This window comes from Genypterus blacodes, unplaced genomic scaffold (genome assembly GCF_046128005.1).
Source record: "Genypterus blacodes isolate CSIRO-AG114 ecotype Tasmania unplaced genomic scaffold, CSIRO-AGI_Gbla_v1 ptg000076l_1, whole genome shotgun sequence".
NCBI classification, from domain to species: domain Eukaryota; kingdom Metazoa; phylum Chordata; class Actinopteri; order Ophidiiformes; family Ophidiidae; genus Genypterus; species Genypterus blacodes.
This window is the reverse complement of record NW_027466885.1, coordinates 7,746,221-7,761,952: the sequence shown is the minus strand read 5'-3', so window position 1 is coordinate 7,761,952 and position 15,732 is coordinate 7,746,221.

The window sequence follows — 15,732 nt, the reverse complement described above, 5'->3', positions numbered from 1 at the left end:
CCAAAAATATCCTCACTTTCTCGCTTGAATTCCATGCCTTGTATCGTGGAGATGCGCTTAATATTGCCAGTAATTGCACAGGCACCTAACTTCACCCCATACTTCTCTATAATCCTACACTATTATCCTATAGAAAGAGGAGCAGACATATGGCTTTGCGAGAGGTTACAGTAATGACACTGTGAGCTCACTGAAGAGACACATTTGCATACTGATAGAACTCCTGTGCACACTTCTAATGAAAAATAGGTAAAATCTCTCTCCTAACTTGGTTTATTTGAATATCAAAAGTAATGTGGGGAGTGTTTTGATTAGATTATTTGATTTCCCTTTGTTTTCTTCTATTCTTCCACCTTTCATCTCCGAATCAAAAGATGCATTTACGCGTTCCTGCTGTAATTCTATAGATCCGACGCACTGATGAATAACTTTGAACACTTGTATACATGCATACACGACTTCAAGCAACTGCCTACATTGTCCTTCGACGCTGTCACACTTACATACACATTCCCATTAGCTGCTTTCTGCTTAAAACCCAAACATTCCGTGTTATGGCAATCGACATTTGTAAGAGCCTGTTGCCTGAATTCTTCCGATATAAGGCGGAATAACAAGTCGACGAGCTGCATAAATAGGGCGGGTTGACTGGTCCAGGGGGGCCTCTGCGTTGTGTTGCCGCTGTTGTGTAGGTGGGGAAGGTAGGTGACAAGAGGAGAGGGAGGAAAGGAAGGAGGAAAGAGAAGAGAGACAGAGAGAGAGAGAGAGAGAGAGAGAGAGAGAGAGAGAGAGAGAGAGAGAAAGAGAGAGAGAGAGAAAGAGAGAGAGAGAGAGAGAGAGAGAGAGAGAGAGAGAGTGACAGACAGAGAGGGTGGAGGAGACAAGCAAACAGAGGGGTAGGGGTAGGGAGCCTACGGGTGCCTGCTCTGTCAGCCATGTGATGCGTTCTAGTGCCTCATTTTTTCCACCACAGAATATAGGTGGGGGGGGGGGGCTGTTATTGTGTCTGTGATGGAGCCACACACACACACACACACATAGATACACCCACCCCCCCTCAGGTGGGTTTGAAGCTAATTAGCTGAACTGTGCTCCTGGATGAGGCAAAGCTGTGTGGGCCGGCGGCGAACAAGGTGAAAACAGAGGGATGGATGGATGTATAGGCAGGGGGATGGATGAATAGGCAAAGGGATGGATGTATAGGCAAAGGGATGGATGTATAGGCAGGGGGATGGATGTATAGGCAGAGGGATGGATGTATAGGCAAAGGGATGGATGCATCGGCAGGGGGATGGATGTATAGGCAGAGGGATGGATGTATAGGCAGAGGAGAAACAGAGGGAATGGGCTCAAACAGATGCCCAGTACTCTGCCTGTGAATAATTGGTAAGAAAATACATCTTTACTTCTTAATTTATGAGATGCACACGCTTTTTTGCCGTCATTTCTCAGGATTTTAATAAAGTACGGGTCACTGGCAGCCGTCTAATGCTTCTGCGATCACTCTGAAAATAGTCCCTGGCAGATTTCGCAGCATCTCCTCTCTCCGTACAGTGTAGCTGTCAAATAGATTATAATTCATGAGGAAAAAGATTTGCAATCCTTTTTGCCTACTTATCACAGAATAGCTTATTAAGAAAAATGAAATTTGCTGGATCCTTGTGAATGAGCCTCTGGGTTCCGTTTTCAATTAGATTTACATCCTGAGTGGTAGCTGCCAATCACTTAGTGTGACTCGCCGCTGTTTGCTGCATATGATGATGATGTTGCTATTGAAACATATTTTTTTCTCTTATTGAATTGGATCACGTTTGTGCAGCTTTGAAGTTCACGTAAATCGCAAAAATCAAGCCAGGATTTCTACGAGGCACTGGCTGCTGGTTGAGTATTAAGGGGTTTTAAACAGAAAAAACGCTGTAGTGTTTTTCACTAAGAGAGACTTTAAACCCAGTGATGTCTTGCCTGAGAGTGGAAGAGATGCTCAAAGCTGTTGTTCGCCCTTTTCACCAGTTATCCACGAGATACTAAAGATAACTAAAAATATGTCAACTGTGCAAATTCTGGCCGAACGCAGCTCAAGAGAATAAAGCTCATGCTGAGGCCTAAACACTGCTTAGCCCAGTCATTATGAAATGGTTGCACGGGGATAGAAGCCTAATAACATAAAGCTGGAGTGATTCTTCTGTGCTTCTATGTTCCCTGCACAGTCCTGTTTCATATTTATAAAAGAATACTGGATGTCTTCGTTCTTTAGTATACCGCTGTATAAAGGATAAAGTGCCAGTTACATCTTATTCGTGACGTATTTCCCTTTGTCACAATATCGAAATAGATCCTCCTGCGAGCACCAGAGTGTGTGCCAGATATGAGAGGTGGCAAGGGAGGGTGAAAAATAGAAAGAGGCAGATAAAAAGAGTTAGTTAGAGGAGGGGAGGGAGGAAAAATGGATGGTTGTTGGGAGGTAATAATGACACAAGGCAGAGAGAGTAATATGGAATGTGGCCAAGGCAAGCAGGGGAAGGAGTGATGGCTGAACGAAAGAGGATGATAAGGATAGTACGGGGCTTTACTCTACAGCAGCAGCTCTCCAACAAGCCAATCGCCACAGAAGCCAATAATCAAATCCAGGTAATTGAGTGCAGTGTAAACTAGGCGATGCTCCTTCAAGAGTGTCTTTGTGTTTGATGAGACCCACTGACTCCCTTCCCTCCCTCTCCCTCCTGTGTCTCTCCTGCGTCTGTGTGTGTGTGCGTGAGCTTGTGTGTGTGTGTGAGTTTGAAGTGTGAGTGAAGCAGGGGGGGGTTGGCAGAGCTCTGAGACACACTCGAGGGGAGAGAGAGAGAGAGAGAGAGAGAGAGAGAGAGAGAGAGAGAGAGAGAGGGGCGATTCAGGGCCACGCTTGATGCAAGAGGAGGGGCCGATGAGTGTGTTGGGGAGGGGGTGGCGGGGTGTGTGTGTGTGTGGGGGGGTTAAGCTTGCAGATGGGCTCAGCGGGTGGAGTGTGTGTGTGTGTGTGTGTGTGTGTGTGTGTGTGTGTGTGTGTGTGTGTGTGTGTGTGTGTGTGTGTGCGTGAGTCTGTGTGCGAGAAGAGAGGTGGGCGAGCTCTGAAGCACGACTCCCAGGAGCCTCAAAAGGTAGGGGGGCCCGCTCACTCTCGCTGAGATATCAGTGCTCCGTGTGCAAATGAGGTTCAGTGAGAGAGAAATCTGGTGTCTGGCCAATATGGCACAAACAAAATCCTCACTGAGTATTCTGTAATCTAGAGAAACATTCTAAAAACAAAAAGGAAAAAATGCAATTGGTTTCTCTTGCAAAAATGATCTTTAATTTCTTGAAATTATGAAAAAATGTCAAATACTTTGGGACTTTACTGATCATTTCCATAATCCAAAGCCTGTTTTGCAACATACATATTATTACTCACTCTTGCTTATTAACCCTGCTCGTAATTTACTCATGTTGGTTACATTGAGTGGGCGGGGCTCATTTTTCAAAAGGTGCTGAAGCTCATGAATGAGTTGGTCTACAGTACATCAATCGTCCTGATGGTGGCACTATGACAACAGCAGCTGTGAACAAAGCACGGATGTTATTTTCCAGGCGTTGTTGTTTGTTTACAGAGCGAGTGTGACGTTGTCATCTCCTTCTTTCTCATCTTCTTACTCTTTGATGTTTGTAGATATTGGTGCAGTTACTAGAACGTTCCTGCTAACTGAAGCTGAAGTAATTTCACTTCACTGGCAGATGAAATGCAGTTGGAACACACACACACACACACAAATACACAATTGAGAATTTTCCAGGTTTGTTTGTTTACAGGCTTGTTTATAAGTTCTCATGGCTCCTATAAGAATTTAAAAAGCTCAAAAATGTCGTACTTGCTGAAACCTCACATATATCACAGGCGTTGCTTTCACACGACGTTAGTAGAAGTGTAATTGAAATGCACATGCCAGAGCCAGGCTGCATTCACTTCCCCTTCCAAGAAAGTAATCACATCAATGTTACACACCCTTATGCACAAACCCAAATACTGTAGTGTTTCAAGACAGCAGTTGTGTTAAAATGCGTGTATTTATGTGTGTGTGTGTGTGTGTGTGTGTGTGTGTGTGTGTGTGTGTGTGTGTGTGCCCATAATTGCACATGGCCTACATGCTGTTTGAGGATCGAAATCGCCCATTTGGAGAAGTGGAAAATTTATGCTGTGACATGTTTAGCCTTTCTCCATGCCAGCCTCAGCTGGGCCAGAAAAGCATCCAGAACAGATTTGCTGTAACGTTAACGACATCTGCCTGTTGTCTCTCTTTGGAGATACAAATTAAGCACTCACAGAGATCACCGTCTTCTCTTGTAGTAAAAGAAGGCAATGTACATTTGGCACGATCCTCCCAATCTGCTGTGGCTCTGCAAATAAACGGTGAAGTGGAGAAGAAAGGGACACATAAGTGGAACAAATGAAGTCATGTAAAGCAGCAGAGTAGGAAGTATTCAGAGCTTTTACTTAATTAAGAGTAGTAATACTCCAGTGGAAAAATCAGTCATGCATTCTTTGTTATTGTTAAAGTGAAAGTCCAAAGGCTTTAACAGCTAAATGGAATTACGTATTAAGTACTTGCAGTGTGAGATATCCCCTTTTAGAATGTTAGATTATTGTTCATGTGTATCTGGTTCAAGTTCAACTGCTTTATACTGATCTTATTCCATGAGTTTATCTCATGTTTCATGTGTGCAATCTGAAATCTGAGAATGAATGTTTCTTCTCACAGGATAGAAAACATCAAGCACCTAGTACAAGCAACTCAAAACTGTAAGTAAATGATGTAAATGTACTTATGTTCCATATATAATACCATATCAGCTCATTTGTCTATATGTACAGTATATTGTACAAGCTAATCCAATGAGTCATAAATTAATAGTATGTGGAAAATTGTCTCTAAAAGCCCAGACGTTGCTTTTCTAGATGCAAATGAACTGTGACGATGAATCCCTGACCTCACTTTGTTATTGTTGCAATAAGAGCACTTTACCCTTCCTTGCTGCAGCACTGCTGTGCACACTGAACCCAAAAAAGGAGACACTGTCAACCCCCAAAAGCATGAAACACATAATTGTTTGCCTTGTACTTCTGTGTTAAAGCGGGTGTGTTAGGTGTTGACATAAACATGTTACAGAGGTAAAGGTTTAATCCAGTGGTCGCCACCCGTTTCTGAGTAGCTCGCGAAAGGTTAAAAGAATACGTACATTTGACAACACAATGTCACTTGGTAAGCTGTTTAGATTTCTATCCAATCAAATTCACAGACATCCCGCCCTCTTTTGTCAAAAACGATTATAAGCTGTCAGTACAAAAAATGACGCTGCTGTCATGTTTGGTTATGTGACACCGTAACATTCGGCTAGCAAGCGCACGCCAGATTTGGCGATGACCGCCCTGAAAATAGCCCCATAAAAGCAACAAATATACTATTTTCATGAGTAATTAAAAAAATGTACCAAGGTGAATGACAAGTGCTTGTCTGTGGACCGCCACCTCACCAAAGTCCACAGCAACTTTTCACAGGACTTTCCGGCTTCTAGCAGGGCATCATGTGTCGTTAGCAAACGAACCGGCTCAAAGACCAGCTCTTTTAGGGCTCCCGTCCGAGAGCCGGCTGCAACTTAATACAAGACAGAATGATAGGATGATCTTCTCCATGCCATGAACATGGGGAAGACTGAACGTTTGAACTGATGTGCCGTTCGACCAATACGCGTGAAGACAGACAAGGATCATAACATCAAGCAGGGAGGAGCAGGGCGTGCTGATGGTCTACTACAGGTACAGAGCAGGACAGAGAGAAGCAGAGATGAGTGACAGCTAGGGGGAATGTATGCATTTTAACAATTGTGACAACATAAAGGCAGAATGCAGAATTTGCAGAATTAAGCGAGCAGGGTCCACAAAAAACCTTCACAGACATGAGAACTGTGCATCCAACAGTTCAGTTGGAAGAAAAAAGGCAGGCTAGCGTGCCTGCGACTGGCAGTGCTTCTACAACTGTTGGGATAGAGAAACTCCACCCAAGCTCTCAATCCAGCGTATGTTCTTCCAACAGGAAAACACTCCAAAACTGTATGACAGAGAACGTGCTTCACTGCAAGAACATTCCAAAACTATTTTAATTCCTCATGAAAATAGTACCACACTCACAGTCATCTCATTAACATCAGAACAGACTGAATGCATGTGACGTACAGATGATATGGGAACTACAGGGAATTCCCTGAGTTACAGGGAATGTGAAGGGAAATTAGTGATATGTGGACAGACAAATGTGAAATATGAAAGGTATAGTATTGGTAAAATAGTGAAATAAGTAAACAATAAAAAAAAGAATAATATTGTTGTTTTGTTTTCTAATTCATTAGTGTGAGCTTGACACTGAAAATGTATACAAAAAAAAAACATGCTTATGTTGCTGAATTGAAGTGCATTTTTATACAAAATGTGAGTGTTGGATATCGACATTTTGTTAATGTTCACACAAAAGACGCTTATTCAGCTGGTTTGGGTGGAGAATCAGCCAGGAGGATAAATACTATAATATTACTAATAATGTAAAACATGAGTAACTCCTGGACACTTTTATTTATACTATAAAAATGCACAATAGGTCCTTTTTCTACCTGCAACTCTCTTGCTTCCCCCAGAGGAGGATCTGACAGGAGCAGATCAGGATAAAATCAGGATAAAATCAGAATCTAATCTAATCTAATCTAAAAGAATGAGAACAGGATAAAATTAGGATAAGAACATGAGAAGATCAGGATAAGAACATGAGTAAAAACAGACGCAGTTGTGTTGCTGTAGCCAGTTCATCTTCCTCCCTCCATAGCTGACCAAACAGCGCCTGTGCCGTTGCACCATAATCGCCATAATCAAACCGAGGCAAACGGCAGAGCCAAAGGAGGGAGGAACAGCTAATTGAAAGCCAAACATTCCGCTGTCCTGGGGGACTTTCTTTTTTTTCATTCCCGGAGCGTGCCGAGTGCTCTGTATTTACGGGGAAATATTAGATTCTACAAATGACTTGGAGTCCCCTCCAATGGCGCTGGAGCGTCCTCGTGCAGCGCAGCGCGTGGTGCTGAATGCAGGAGGAACAGCTTGGCGGCTCCCTCAGGAACAGACCTGCAGACGAACTACAGCTGGTGCTGAGAATTGTCATTTTTAAATATTCACATATTTAATCAGCTGAAAAGGCTCTCACATCACATACACAGACACAGACAGTACACACAACCACACACACACACATGAATAAGCACCCGCACAATCCCATTTACAAGTCAGAATGTGAGGGCTGTTTACATTGTGATTGTGTAATTTACGAGTTTTTGTTAATTATACCTTTAGTTAATCTTTTAATCAGGGTTTCACTCTTTTCTGTGGACATGTTTAATGCAATGTTGCAATATAATGAAAGGATTTCTAAGAGCCTTATTTTTGCGATGCCATTTGCATAGATTTTCAACCGCTGCTACCTTTTCCCCTTTAGTTGTCAATCAGGGTCTGCAGCGTTTTTTTGACTTCGATAACTTTAGTAGCGACTTTGCCCTTGAAATTTGTACCAAGAGAGCAATCCTCCCAAAAAAATCTCATCAGAGGAAGTAACTGCTTTTGCAAATGGAGCGCACGTAATTAAAACGGAGGGGCTACCAACTGAGCAGAGCTCATATGGCAGTTTAGGCAGCGCGCGTCTTCCCTCAATACTGAACTGGATAAATCATTCATGACGATATCAACTGGAAATCAATGCATAATAGCTGATCTGTTTGTCATTGTTGCAACAACAGGAAACTGGGTAATATTTCTGATGCTGCAGCGCGATTCTGCAGCATCAATTAACAGCTTTGACCTGTCACTGCCATATCTGAGCACCTTTTATCATGATGCACAATGTGGCGTATGAGAGGCTTCATCTTTAATCGGGTGCTGTGTTGTTGTTTTTTTTATGTTGTTTTCTTTTTTTTTTGCAGAGGTAAAGGAAATACGCTCTCAACGCCACGCAGAGACCCCAGACAGCCATGTTGTTTACTGCCGATTGACAAAGGGAAGGGAAGTCAAGGCTGTGACACCAGCTTACGTGAAGGAGGTGCCACAGAACCACAGCGCGAGTGCGGGAAGAATTCCAAAACAGCCCGTCGGAAACAATGGAGAGGAGGACACACACAGAGAAAGAAAACGAGGGAGGGAGGGAGACAGAGAGAGAGGGAGAGAGAGAGAGAGAGAGAGAGAGAGGAGTGAAAAACAATGAGTCGTCCTCCCTATCGATCTTCATTGCCAAGTCTTTTCAAGCGGAGTACAAAATAGTACAAAAGAACACATGGGTGGTCATGTATTCTCTTATGCTGGATACAATTTGGATAAAAAAGGACAAACTTTTATTCTGCACCAAACATTCCCTCTGTGCCGACGAATACATGCTATTACTGGATGGAGAAGGTGTCGGCTGCAAGTGTGAACATTAAATCAACTTTAATCAAAGTTTGAGCATGTGAATGGGCCCGTGTTGGGCACCCCGCTTTGATTTCATGCGTCTTGGTGGCTCCTGGCCTGACTCACTCACGGTATTCACTCGCTTTGATCACGCTTTCACACTAATCCTATTTACAAAGTCGGTGATATCACAAAGTCTGAGAAAAACACTCGGAGCCGCATTACGACACAATGATCGCCTTTTAACTCCTTAACAGGCCTTGTTTTGCTATTTAAGACGCAGGGAGGAGATAAATCAACATCAATATTTTAATGGCGTCTTTGTTCTTTTTTCATCAATTGTCATCTGGGGTTGATTGTCTTTCTTTTTTTGGTTGTCATTGTTGACATAATAACATAACTCAATGCTGTTTAGCAGATGAATCGCCCCGCCAGTAGTTAATTCGTCAAACACCCTTTTTATCTAAATGATACGACATCATCATAAGGAAACATCACACACTCCTCCTGAGCTAAAGTGTACAAATGGGAGTCATTGGGATCTTCAAGGAGAATTAAGCCCAGAAAGATGATATATACTGTAAGTGTTTTTTAGCAGGCAACCAGCTTGTTTGTTTTAGATGTTGGCCACCTGCTGTCCCAGGGAATATGCTGCACGCAAATAAACAACACAGCTTGACCAGGCAAATCCCATTCTAATTGACCCCAAAGCCTGTGTTTGACTCTGCAAAGGGAGGATGTAATTAGAAGTGACATGACGGCTAGCAGAGGCACGGTGACACATCTCTACCCTATATTACTGCGGGCCAACGTCACTTCCACGTCGTCTAATATCCTAAAAATACACCTGAAACGCAACGGGGAGTCTGCCAAAGGATCAAACAGGAAACGAGCGCTACGCCAGCTGGTACCGTGGAGAATACCTTGGATTCCTGCGGCACGGGGACTGACATAACTCGGCGCGGGTCAAAGGGGTGGCAGCGTTTGTGAGCGACGCAGATGAACCGCGCAAAAGGGAAGGGAAGGGAAGGAGGGAAGGAGGGAAGTGTGTTTGAGGTGTTTTTTCTTCCCTCGCTGCTTTGTTGTGTCAGGCTGTCTGGGAAATCACTGCAATATCTCATTAGGTTTAAAGCAATTAACCTATTTTCTCTGCAGTGCTTTTATCATATGGAAACATAATTAGGTAAATTCACTGCGAAGGCAAACTGGTGGAAGGAAAAGCAAGCAAGTAACAAAGCATCCAATTTAAAGAATTTATTGTCAAAAGATAAACTCTGCATAACTTGGGAGAGCTTTGTCCTAAATATGTCTTTCTGTAGCCAAATATAATGGTCATCCTCTCGGTTGAAGCATGATTCAATAAGTTTTTACATATAAAAGTGCTATAATTAGGTCACTGTTTCTTGTTACCAAGGAGTACAGAGTCAGTTGGATGAATATGGATTATTGTTTGTGTCTCTTTTGCTCTGCACTCACTAGAACGTCCATCACTGCACCTGAACAAATATGAGACCGGCTCTGTGCATATGATTACAGTCCCACTGGGAACCCGTCAGAGATGCAGAGAGAGACGCGTCGGCAGTGAAAGATGAATCGATTCTGCAATGCCCAATGTGTTGAAATCAAAACACATTGGGCAGGAGAATAAGGGGAGAAAGTGTTTCCTCATTGGGATTATCCAGTATTAAATCGTGATATCACAGGACGAACAAAAATGTGTTAATTCATGTATTTTGCATATTAACAGACACGTAAATGTCTTTTAAATACATTACAGTGTAAACATGTAAACAAATGAACTACAGCAAAATACATTGGGATACACCATAAACATGAATTATTACTTTGCATTATACTCTAGCAGCGGGTAAGTGCAGGATTCTGTGTGTAACTTTGTAATGGCTGCCACACCCACACTCACACAGGTGTTCCCCCGCATTAGACTCAACAGAAGCCGGATAACTGCTACTTTAATGCAACCCCTGACAATGCAATTTTAGATTGTAAATAGACACAAAAGTGTGAACTAATTCATACCTCAGGATCTTTACCTGGAATGAGGAAAATGGAGCAAATTACCTGTGTAGTAAAACAGGAGCAATCAATCTATAATTAGCAGAGCCAGGATCACAGGGTGTATTACAGATACTGTACTGACTACGATATTGAAAAAAAGCTTTCTCACATAATATAACTTTTTAAAAACAACCTTATGAATTGACCGTATTGAAAAGCCCCCTGGTGGCTTAAATCTGAATCACCTGAAACAATAAATAATTAATGCATTTTTTTTAACCTGTCGCACCATAAAATGCCTTCTGTCATTAATATATCTTTTAAATGTTAGTATTTGTAAAAAGAGAATTTAAACTCGACCTAAACTCTCTATCTCAGAGGCTTAAATGATCTCTAACACTGTTTGTGCTTAGACTACTGTCTCATTTATTTACTTGGGGTGTCAGAGTGACACATGGAGCGAGTGGAGAGAGCCTGTCCCTCAAGTGGAGAACCAAGGTTCAAGATCTGACATGGCCCGAGTGCTGCTGAAGTGTCCCTGAGCAAGACTTTGAATCTCCTCCAGTTCCACAGGCACCGCTGTGTTGCTGACCTTGCATTCCACTGTGCTACGAGGAAGTGGGCAAACGAAAAGAGAATTTCCCTGCAGAGGAGGCCGAGGACGGTTGTAAAGTTGTCGGTTTGACTAGTGAGGAGTGAGCTGTGGTGGTTTGATCAATATTTTATACATCCGCTTTATTCTGGAGCTCACAGGTTGAGTCTCTGTGTGCCAGACTGAGGATTCTTGACACCGAAACTGAATATTTTGAGGTAAAAGTTCTATTCATGGAAATATTTCCAGTGTTGGAGATTACACTATTTACCGTAAACCAACTATTTGCTGCCCTGGTTAAAAGTGATGCTGGATGTAAAGGTGACACACATTTTCCATCATGACATCTTGGTGTATCTCAATCAAAATGTTGTCTGTTGCTTGATTGATTGCAGCCAATTAGTGTAATAGTTATGGGAGATGGAGCACTGGAGTTGATGTCACTCTCCCAAAATGCTGGTGTAAAGGGGCACTCGTGAGCCCCCTTCTGATCCTCCAAAAGGGACCCCCTGTGATTTTGAGGACGTGTACAAATGAAGACCATGAAGGGAAGTATTATTGATTAAATAATTGTTTCTGTTGTTTTGCCAATTCGACATTCGTCCATATGGTTTTGAGAGTGCAAACAGTTTCCTAACAGGATGTATAACTTGATTATTTGACCTGTTGTTCTGTTGGAAGAGTGGGAATCATTGATTTATTCCTAATTTCCTCACATACTTTTCCCTTCTCTCTTTCTTTGTTTTGTTTGAATGGTTTCTGTACCTGATGTGTGACGAAGTTAGAAGAACCTGAAAGTATGAGGAAGTATGAAGGTCTGAAGGAAATATGAATGTGAATGTATTTTATAGGGAATAGCTGAAAAAAGGAGCATGTTTGGGGCCATTTGGAGGTGATGGGTAGTGGAGGATGTGGGTGAGAGTTAAGGCGGGAGTTTGCCAAAGATGGAAATATGAGGGGAGGGTTGAACTTGCATTCCCAATATGGTGGACAATGTGTCGAAGTAACCAGACCAGTAGGGGCAGAGAAAAAACATCTGGCTTAGGTTACAGTGAGGCTTCGAACATCTATTACATTTGTCCTCTACATCTGTGAACATTTCGGCCAATCTGCATTTAGAAAAATGGACCCTGTGTACGACCTTGAACCGGATGAGAGCGAGACAAGCTGCTATTTCTAAATAAAAATGAAAAAAAAAAATGTTGTCCCTAGTAACATAAGCAGTCACAAACCATGTAACACAAGCACAGTCACATCACAACCTTCTTCTTAATTTGTTTCCACTTTCCCTTCACCATATCAATATATAAGCTCATAATTTATTGTAGTGATTGCGAGATGAAGCATTGAAGCTTTCCATCCAATTGGTTCACTCATGGGCCAAAGCTTCATGGTGCTTCATTTGCTCTACTGTGCCATCAAGTGGACGATAATGTAAAATGATGGCTTTGGTGTGTGAAGCTTTGAATTGAATAAATCAGGAGTGGTTTACCAGTCCAGCTCATAGAGCCACAACACATCCCACCACCATTTCAAAGAGCCATAGAGGTGACAAAATAGAGGCTGGCGGTAAAAGTAACTAACAACTTACTCACTCATTTCTGTAGAAAGAAAAAAAAAATACAACACAAGTGCTGAGAAAAGAACTAGAAACAAAAGATAATGATGATAACCCATGGGTAAAGTGCTGAAAGCTCAACTAATAAAGAATGTTCAAACTGTAAACAAAGAGACCGGCCCATAATCAGACGGCCTCGGGAGATAGAGACAACACCGCAGCAGCGCAAAACCTCTGGTCTTCATCTTCATATTTTCATTTAGTTTTATGCTTTCCTGCATCCATGGCGCTACTGTCAGTAGCACTCTGAGACATTACATTACGATCATTTGGCAGACGCTTTTATCCAAAGCAACTTACATTACATTACCACCCTTCGCAGAGGGGGGAGCAATTAAGGTTTCGGTGCCTTGCGGCAGGGGCTCGAACCGGCGACTCTCCGGTTCCAAAGCGGAAGCACTACCCACTGAGCCACTGCCTCCCCACATTAGAATGTTTCATGTTTGGAACATTAACGTTACTTAAAGACAGCTGTCAAGATCGCTTGATGACAAATTATATGTGAAGAAATATTACATTGAAATCGGACCTCGATACACGCTTCACAAAAATCTTCCTGGATTACTCGACACAAGCTTCGAGGCCTCAACACGAAAGGACACACCACCAGTTTGTACCATGCTTGAAGGTTTGTACCAGGTTCAAATCCTGGTAGGAGTCTCTGGGCTTTACTACAGTGTCCTGCAAACTCTGTGCGCTTCACAATTTGCGCTGTGATCACCTGGTCAACTGGGGGGGGATATATTCACGGTATGATTATTTATTGCTTGTCAATCGTGTTAAACAATGTCAGCTCAGAACTTAAAATCTACAGGGAGCCACTGCAAAGGCTGAAGAGCCGCATACGGCTCCGGAGCCGCAGGTTGCCGACCCATGTCCTAGTGGATCAGCCCAATTCGGTATTAAAATATATATGGATGACGAAAGCAGATAACTTGTTTTCAAATGAACTTTTGCCTTTGCCTAACAAAGGTCAGGCACTCTGGCTGCATGTTTGTCTGAACTACATTTGTGGGATAGTAAAGTGGGTTAAATGTGGTTTGAGTTGAGTTCTACGATCATTTTCCTTTTACACGGCTGATGATTTCGGAGAACCAAGTGGTCTCGGTAACGCACCATTTTCTCTCTCCTTGTCCGTCATCTATCAGTCCTGAAGTTCAGTTTAGGTCTGGAGACGCTGCTGCATGAAGTTTTCTTTCCTGTTCTCTTTTTCCTTTTTTCTTTCTGTTCTTTGTTGCCCCGTTTTGCCCCGAGTGCAGAACTCTCCGCCATTCAGCTTCAACTTGCCTCCACTCTAACAGGACACAATACACACACATGGGGAAGGCAGAAAAATCTAAGGAGTTTTAAACAGCAATAATAAGGTGTGTGTGTGTGTGTGTGTGTGTGTGTGTGTGTGTGTGTGTGTGTGTGTGTGTTAATCTGATCCTCTTCACAGGGAACAAATACTCAAATAATGAGGACAAGGAGAAAATTCAGGTATACACAGGTAAATAATAATGAATGCAAGTACAAAATGGACCAATCGTCCAATCTAGCAAATCATTTAATTGTGTGTGTGTTTGTAGTTAATTTATTTATATATATATATACACTGTGTGTGGGTGTATATAGCAATTAATAGAGACATAGCTAAGATCCAAGGCTAAAGCAAGAACTCTAGCAGCTTGTCCTCCATTTGCCATATCTTGATTCTTACACGCGATGTCTATCAGCTTAGAGACGTAGATGGGCTTTATTTATATATTTTCCATCTTTTATTTATTTATATGTCGTTTTAAATACCACCCACGTCTGCTCCACATTCCTCTCGTCTCCTCACTCTTTCAGATCTAGACACTGCAGCGGCGAAGCTGACAGTCTGTTTTACCTTTATGGTTCGCAGATCTAAAAGCCCACATGTCGCGTATTAAAATGCAGGTTTATACACATTCAGCCCAGGCAGAGACCTTATTCTGTGTAACTTTAAATAAATAGAAAACACCTGTGATGTCAAGAAAAAAACAACCTCCCACGGTTATGATATATATCAGGTCTTCCATAGAAGATTTTGGTTATTAGAAGCGAGTATGACTATGACGGGCTCGTCATGATGATAGTGTGTGATGGTTATGGTTAAGTATAAGTTTATTTATTTCAAAAAGCACATTGATGAACACTAAAAAACGGTATAAATGTGCCATTATAGTCTTCAGGCAGGTTGCTGGAAACATTCAAACAATACCTGTTGATGTACAAACAAGACATTTAAAATACATATTGATGAAACTTCCTAATCATTTTTTAACAAGAATTGGACACTTTACGAGAGACTGATTCAATTTGTGATTATACAATAACCACAGCTTAACAGATCTAAAAGATGTGACTGTGCCGGAATTTTGATTTAATTCTGATGTATTACACAAAAACTCTGAATAAATCTTTCAGCCTCTGTATAAACTTTGTCACTACTGAGAAACGATATTATAATGAAAAAGTTAACCGCCATCTGCTAAGCTACAGAGAAAATAATGAATAATCATATTTGCTAATCATACCTCCGAGTTAAATCTGTTAGAGGCAGACTGGCTTGATCTGCAGAACAATAGAGATTATGATCAGAGTTTAAAGTGTTGTTTATGATACGTGGGGCCGACTGAGACGTTGCTTGTGCTTTCTTGGATCAATTTGTACCTTGGATAATGAACCAAGAGAGAGCGACAAGGGACATGAGTCTGCACAACATCTCCCAGAAGGCTTGTCTCTGCAATCCATCTTTATTCAGAACTGCAAGCGAAGGAATAAGGCCATAAAGTTCAAATTGGACATGTCTATCAATCACGCCAATGGCTCAAATCATATTCAGCTGTATTTACAGATAATATCGGTGAGAGATAAAAGAGCGAGAGAGAGATTTGCTGATACATACTGGAAGTCTTGATTTCATAAAAGCATCTGATCATATTAGAATAGTCTGTCAATAAATAAAGGCATTGTTTATTTTTATTGCATTCTTTGAAACAGAGGTAACTTAGGATAAAAGGA